The sequence below is a fragment of the Rhinoderma darwinii genome, chromosome 8 (genome assembly GCF_050947455.1).
Source record: "Rhinoderma darwinii isolate aRhiDar2 chromosome 8, aRhiDar2.hap1, whole genome shotgun sequence".
NCBI classification, from domain to species: Eukaryota; Metazoa; Chordata; class Amphibia; order Anura; family Rhinodermatidae; genus Rhinoderma; species Rhinoderma darwinii.
The window spans coordinates 102,006,717-102,013,918 of record NC_134694.1 but is presented as its reverse complement, the minus strand read 5'-3'; the positions used below and the strand labels follow the sequence as shown (position 1 = coordinate 102,013,918).

The 7,202-nt window shown below is 47.8% G+C and overlaps 1 long non-coding RNA gene across 1 annotated transcript; it reads right to left on the bottom strand.

Moving 5' to 3' along the window:
* Positions 1 to 3,281: 3,281 nt before the first annotated feature.
* LOC142658808 (uncharacterized) lies at positions 3,282 to 5,846 on the bottom strand. The gene is made up of 5 exons (XR_012850183.1): positions 5,598 to 5,846; positions 4,565 to 5,246; positions 4,399 to 4,472; positions 4,216 to 4,308; positions 3,282 to 3,426 (listed from the first exon to the last, which is right to left on the bottom strand). It is a non-coding gene; the product is annotated as an uncharacterized LOC142658808 (long non-coding RNA).
* Between the last annotated feature and the right edge of the window lie 1,356 nt (positions 5,847 to 7,202).

Sequence of the window (7,202 nt, the reverse complement as noted above, 5' to 3'; positions counted from 1 at the left end):
TCTGTAACTATTGCTCATTTTTTACAATTCCTTAACTATTACTCCATCAGAACAGACAGAAGAGGTAAAAGAAATGAGTCAAATCTTATTTCATTCATATAAGAGTCAATAGACATAATCGACACATTCCACTCTCCATGGACATGGATACATGAAAACATACAGTAGTGATAGCTGATGAAGACTAGGTCCATGTAGTCCATTGGTGGCCAACCTGACAACTATTGTGGGGGTCTCAATTAAGGCCCCTGACATAAAAAGAGAGGCCTATTCCTATTTTTGGTGAAACACTTACGGAGGGTACACAGATCACAGAGGAATAAAAAGAAGCCCATACATATATACATTTAGGCCCTGTTCAGTGGCGTAACTACCGCTATAGCAGCCGTAGCGGCTGCTACGGGGCCCGCGGCATGAGGGGGCCTGTGTCGCACGCCAGCACGGGCCCCCACCATGGCCAGAGGCTCCGCTAGCAGCCGCTATGGCTGCTACAGCGGGACGCCACTGAACACTACGGCAGAGCAGGGAGGTGTCTCCCCTCTCTGCCATTAAACAAAAGACATATATCCCCTATCCACAGGATAGGGGATACATGTGTGATCGCTGGCAGCGATAGGGAGAACGGGGGGACTAAAAAGTCCCCTGAAGTTCTCCATCAAAAACCTCGGACTTCCGGGGTCTGTGTCGGCAGCTCCGTAGAAATAAATGGAGCGCCGGTCGCGCTTGTGCGCATGCGTGACCAGCACTCCTTTCATTTTTATAGAGCTGCGCAGACTCCGGAAGTCCGAGGTTTGTGATGGAAAACTTCAGGGGACTTTCAGTCCCCCGTTCTCCCTATCGCTGCCAGCGATCACACATGTATCCCCTATCCTGTGGAGAGGGGATACATGTCTTTTGTCTTTTCACACTGTAGGTCGCATTTTTTTGGGGGTTTGGGGACGCTGTATGGCATTCCCTACAGGGGGGGGCTGTATAGCGTTCCCTACAGGGGGGGCTGTATGGCGTTCCCTACAGGGGGGCTGTATGGCGTTCCCTACAGGGGGGCTGTATGGCGTTCCCTACAGGGGGGGCTGTATGGCGTTCCCTACAGGGGGGGCTGTATGGCGTTCCCTACAGGGGGGGCTGTATGGCGTTCCCTACAGGGGGGGCTGTATGGCGTTCCCTACAGGGGGGCTGTATGGCGTTCCCTACAGGGGGGCTGTATGGCGTTCCCTACAGACCCCCCCTGTAGGGAACGCCATACAGACCCCCTGTAGATAACGCCATACAGACCCCCTGTAGATAACGCCATACAGACCCCCTGTAGATAACGCCATACAGTCCCCCCTGTAGATAGCGCCATACAGCCCCCTCTGTAGATAACGCCATACAGCCCCCCTGTAGATAACACCATACAGCCCCCTCTATAGATAGCGCCATACAGCCCCCTCTGTAGATAACGCCATACAGCCCCCTCTGTAGATAGCGCCATACAGCCCCCTCTGTAGATAACGCCATACAGCCCCCCTGTAGATAACACCATACAGCACCCTTCTGTATATAGCACCATACAGCCCCCTCTGTAGATAGTGCCATACAGCCCCCTCTGTAGATAACGCCATACAGCCCCCTCTGTAGATAACGCCATACAGCCCCCCTGTAGGGAACGCTATACAGCCCCCCCTGTAGGGAACGCTATACAGCCCCCCTATAGGGAACGCCATACAGTGGCCCCTGTGGATAGCGCCATACAGCCCTCCTGTAGAGAGCGCCATACAGCCCCCTCTGTAGATAGCGCCATACAGCTCCCCTGTGGATAGCGCCATACAGCCCCCCTGTAGATAGCGCCATACAACACCCCTGTAGATAGCGCCATACAGCCCCCCCTGTAGATAACGCCATACAGCCCCCCTGTAGATAACGCCATACAGCCCCCCTGTAGATAACGCCATACAGCCCCCTGTAGATAACGCCATACAGCCCCCTATAGATAACGCCATACAGCCCCCCTGTAGATAACGCCATACATCCCCCTTGTAGATAGCGCCATACAGCCCCCTTTGTATATGGCGACATACAGCCCCCCCTGTAGATAACGCCATACAGCCCCCTTTGTAGATATCTACAAAGGGGGCTGTATGGCGTTATCTACAGGGGGGACTGTATGGTGCTAGCTACAGAGGGGGCTGTATGGCGTTATCTACAGGGGGGCTGTAAAAAAGGCAATATGTACAAGGGGGGGATTGTGTGACACCCAGGGGAGGGGGGGGCCCAGTCAAAAGTTTGCTATGGGGCCCAGTCTTTCCTAGTTACGCCCCTGGCCCTGTTCACACTGAGTTTTTTGCAGGCAGAAAATTCTGCCTGTAAAAATCAGCTCCGGTTTTTTTTAAGTGGTTTTGCACCACAGGCTTTTTTGTGACGCATTTTTCCCCGCAAATTTTGCTGCGTTTTTTTAACCCGTTTTTTGCGGCGTATTTTTTGCTCTACACAGCCCCCCTGTACATGTCGCCAGACACAGCCCCCCTGTAGATAGCTCCCTGTAGGTAGCGCAAAACAACCCCCTTATAAGAGGTAGCCGGTCCTACTGCTGCCACTCTCTGCTCTGCTTTCACTCACCGCCAGAAGAAGGATGGAGTCTTGCAGCGGCGTTCTCACTGGTGTCGATGCCGGCCCGGGAGTGGACCAGTCCAGTCACCTGACCGGTGAGGTCAGATGACAGGTCAGGTGACTGGACTGGTCCACTCCTGTGTCGGCATCGATCCCAGTGAGAACACCGCCGCAAGACTCCTGCCTTCTTCTGAACGCTGCAGCGATCGGCTGTTTTGATACAGCTGCAGCGCCCAGCGGATCCGGGACGGTTGGGAGGTATGGTGGTAGGTGACGCCAGGCCCTTTCAGGCTGGGAACAAGCGCATGCACCCTGACAGACAGTTTAGAGCAGAGCGGCCGCATGTGCTGGCGTCTCAGAGGTGGGAGATGGCAGGAACACGGGTCGCGGCCGTCGAGAGGTGAGTGAGGACAGCGGTCCATTACAATTGTGATGTTCTGCAGCAGCTGAGGTGTGTATCTATGAGGTTCTGCAGCATCTGTTGTATATATTTTGATGTTCTCCAGAAGCTAAAGTGTGTATTTATGAGGTTCTGCAGCAGCTGAATTGTGTACTATGATATTATACAGCTTCTGAGGGCTGGATTATGAGGTTCTGCGGTAGCTGTGGTGTGTAGTATATATAGTAAACAATAACTCCACAGACCAGATATAAAGATGGTAAATAGATTTTATATTTAGAAATAATTTTCCACTGAATAGAATGTATGACAACATCCAGGACAGGAGATGTCGCTGTTCTCAGGATCACCGCACATGGTGGGATCAGTGTTCCTATGCAGCAGGTGAGGAATCCTCCGATCATGATGGACGTGACCTGGAAGTGACTTTTTATAGATTTCTGAAAAGAGAAAGAGAACATGTTATTATATCACATCTATGGATTCATGATAAATGTGGGCAGCGTTAGGGGTGATGTTTCTCGGTCACGTGATTGCAGTGTGACATGTAGCGCATTCTACCATGGACACAGCCGAAACGCTCCATCTGCTCCCCTGTCGGGTGATTTGCACATGCGTAGGGTCAGAGGTAGCAGTGCTTTGGCGCATGAGCTGTTAATAATGCCAGCGGCAGTCAGCATGCCAAGTCCTCTACCATGCTGCCACCTCTCCTCAATGCAATGGTAAGATGCGGTGCCCTGATATGTTTATACATCTATGGAAGTTAATGCCGGGAATTCTGTTCCTTTATTAATATGGTTTACTTGTTAGGGCAGCATATCCATCACCTCTACCCGGTTATGTCACTATTTCTGTGACTCTGCAATTCTTACTGTTATGTCAGTACAGGAGCTATTTCAGTAATTCTGTCCACTGGAAATATATATTTGTTTTGGCAGTGTCCCCATAACTTGTACAATCCTCCCCCATTTATTTCTTATATTGCTATGTATATTCTATTCTGTGCTACCTGAGGACGATGTGGAAAGTTTTCTTTTTGCAGCATAAATACAAGTATTTTTATTGTCTCAAGGCTTCTTTACTGGGGTGTTTTGTTAATGAGTATTAATTCGTGTGAACTGGTGCTTGTTCTGTTCTTCGTCCCACCGGGGGATAAGCCCCCATTGTATGCTGCCTGCAAACCCACGGAAAGAAACATTTTAGTGAGTAAATTTGAACTATCTACTTACTTGTAGTTCAGGTCGTTCTGATCCGATTTTTCTATTTTTTCCAGACTTGGTGATTCCTTCCTCCTCAATTATTTTCAGACTTGGAGATTCTTTCTGGAAAAAGGAGAAAATATACATTATTTCTATGTCACATACAATGTACATCTCATAGGACGCAGATAGAAGAGGGAATAGGTGACTTACCGTCTGGTGTTTTTGGGATCTCCCTGTTCATAGCCCTTCATGCTTGATGAGATGAGACCAAATCTGATGGTAAACTAAAGAGAGAACAAATTGTCAGGAAATAAAAATATTTCTTTTTCACCAGCTTTGAAAATAATGGAATATTAATGTATCTGCGGTCTCTTACCAGGGCTGGAATATAAGCCGGTCTCTTCCCCTGTCAGCGCCATATTCTTCACTTCCTTCTTGAAGCTGTTAGTTATTTTTAGTGCTTCATTGGAAGCAGCGGGCACGACACAGGGGGCACTGAGGGTTGGAGCGGAGCCAGGTAGAAATGCAGCCCTGATGGAAGTTATGGGAGCACGGCAGCACTGTGATCTGCTCCCCGATCTCATATTCAGTCATACAGATGATACATGACTGCGCCTCCTCTTCAGATGTTACATTTCTTGTTGGGAGGTTCTGGATTTGCAGCGTTCTCCTGCCGGGCCGTGGCGTTGCCTGTGGCGGTGTTGGCAATAAATTCACCCCCCGCCGTGTAATCAGCGTGTAATATAAATAATTTGGATTTTGAGGGTGTTCTGGAGAGCTGATTGGAATCTCCCTAGGGCTGCGGTTTGGTGGAATATGACTTGGTCCTGGAATTTCATATTCAGGTCTGGCTGCAGATCCACCTGCTGGACGGCTGCTCTCTCCTGTTCTCCTGGAGGGCTCCGCAGGGACGGGTCTTTGTGGAGAGCGGCTTCGCTCTCTGGTCCCTACTTGTCCGCTGCGCCGCGGAGGATCTCTGGTCCGTCCCCCTGTCCTCGCAGTGACAGCATTTGTGGCTCTTTGGGTAGACCTCAGTCTTTCAATAAATATGGCCTGACCTATAAAGAAATTGCAAATTTTTTAAATGTAATAAATTGTATCACTTTTTTAGCCATAGGGACGGACCCTGCTGCTGTTGCTGTGGGGTTTAGGGAGAGGGGAACCTTAGCATAGATTAGTGTTACTTCGGGATGAGTAAATCTGCTCTGTACATCTCTTCTCTGTAGACATCACAAGGCCGGGGTAGAACTGGGCTGAAGGTAAAACTGCCCCCAAGGGATAGGAATGGGAGGTGGAGAATGCGCTGTCTGTCCTAAAACATTGCCCAACAGACCCCAGGGATAACCTCTCCCAGGAAAGCTCCTCTATGGGGGGAATATTGTCTATCTCTATCTAAACATTTCACTTACCTTGATTTTCCGGTCGGCTCAGCCATGCGTCATTGTCAGCGATCAGCTGACGCAGCTCTCGGGCACTCATGGCTTAGTAACCCCCGAGGTTGGCTTGTTGGAAAATTGGAGAACTAAGTTCTCAGGTGGCCCCGGTGTTATTGGGCCTTGATCAAAGATCAATAAGAATCTCGGGAAGTAAACACTAGATATGTAATACAAACTAGTTCGCTCTTCCACAAACCAAAATGAAGTATCAGCAAAAGCATCAACTCAGGAAATGGCGGTGATGTCACAGTGCTCAGGCCTTCTATAACTTCAAGACATTATGACATCATATGTGTGACATCACAATCCACACCTGAACATATCTTTGTGACATCACAGCACTCAGGCGGCCATCTTGCTTGCTTGATTCATAGCTCTGTGACATCACAACACTCAGGCGGCCATGTTGCTTGCTGCTAACTGCTGAATATCAGAATATGGCTGAAAATTGTTCCTTACTGAAACATGTAGAATGGAAAGATCTCATCTGTTATAATACAATATGCGTGTATGTGTACATATATACTGTGTGTGTATATATATATATATATATATATATGATGTCTGAACACACACACAAGTGTGAGTGTGTGTGCGTGTGCGTGCGTGCGTGCGTGCGTGCGTGCGCGTGCGTGTGTGTGTGTGTGTGTGTGTGTGTGTTTTCTGATATGTATAGGTAGAAATACATAAAAATATAAGAAATACAATCTCCCCCTTCCCCCCCCCCCCCCCCCCCACTTTATTTATCCTGCTCGGTCAGTTACGTCAATTTCTTGATGATGTGTAATTTGTTCTACCTAGACATCTAACTGATCCTCTGGACTGTTGATTGTATTACATTGTTCCCCCTCCCTTCTTTCCTTCTGTTTTCCCCACAAACGGAATTGTTTGGAAAAATGTTCAATAAAAAGAAGTTTTAAAAAAAAAAAAAAAAGAAATACAATCTCTATCATTTATATATATGTAAACATTTCTAAGCATTTTATTTTAAAAAGGTAGGATACGATTTTTAGGTTTGCTCCAAGTTTGTAAAAAGCAGATAATCCACCTTCTATTAGATAATATATAGGATAATGTATCTCCTGCTGTAAATTATAAGAATATTAGACATTCTGTGACTATTTAAAAGCACAAGGTCACAGGTTACTGCAGAACCTCTTTCTGAAGAGTAAGGGCTTGTCCACAAAGTGGAACGCAGCAATTCTGGCCACTTTCCGCAGCAGGAATTGACACGCTGCAGTACGAAAAATACGCACCGCAGCTCAATTTCTGCTCTGAATTTTTACGCAGATTTGTTAAATCTCATCCAATATACAGCTACTGTATTCTGCTGTGTTTTTTCTGTCCGAAATTCCGTCCGGAAAAAACGCGGCAATTCCGCCCGGAAAAACGCGGCAATTCCGCAGTGTGTGGACGAGGTCTAAGGGGTAGTTTCCTGTTCACCATCTATTGATATGTAGCAACATCCTTTCTTTCATAAAGGTCTACAGTGGCTCAAACGTGTATTGTGATATTCTGCAGCAGCTGAATTGTGTATTAGGATTCTCTGCAGCTGATGTGTGGGGTATGAGGTTCTGC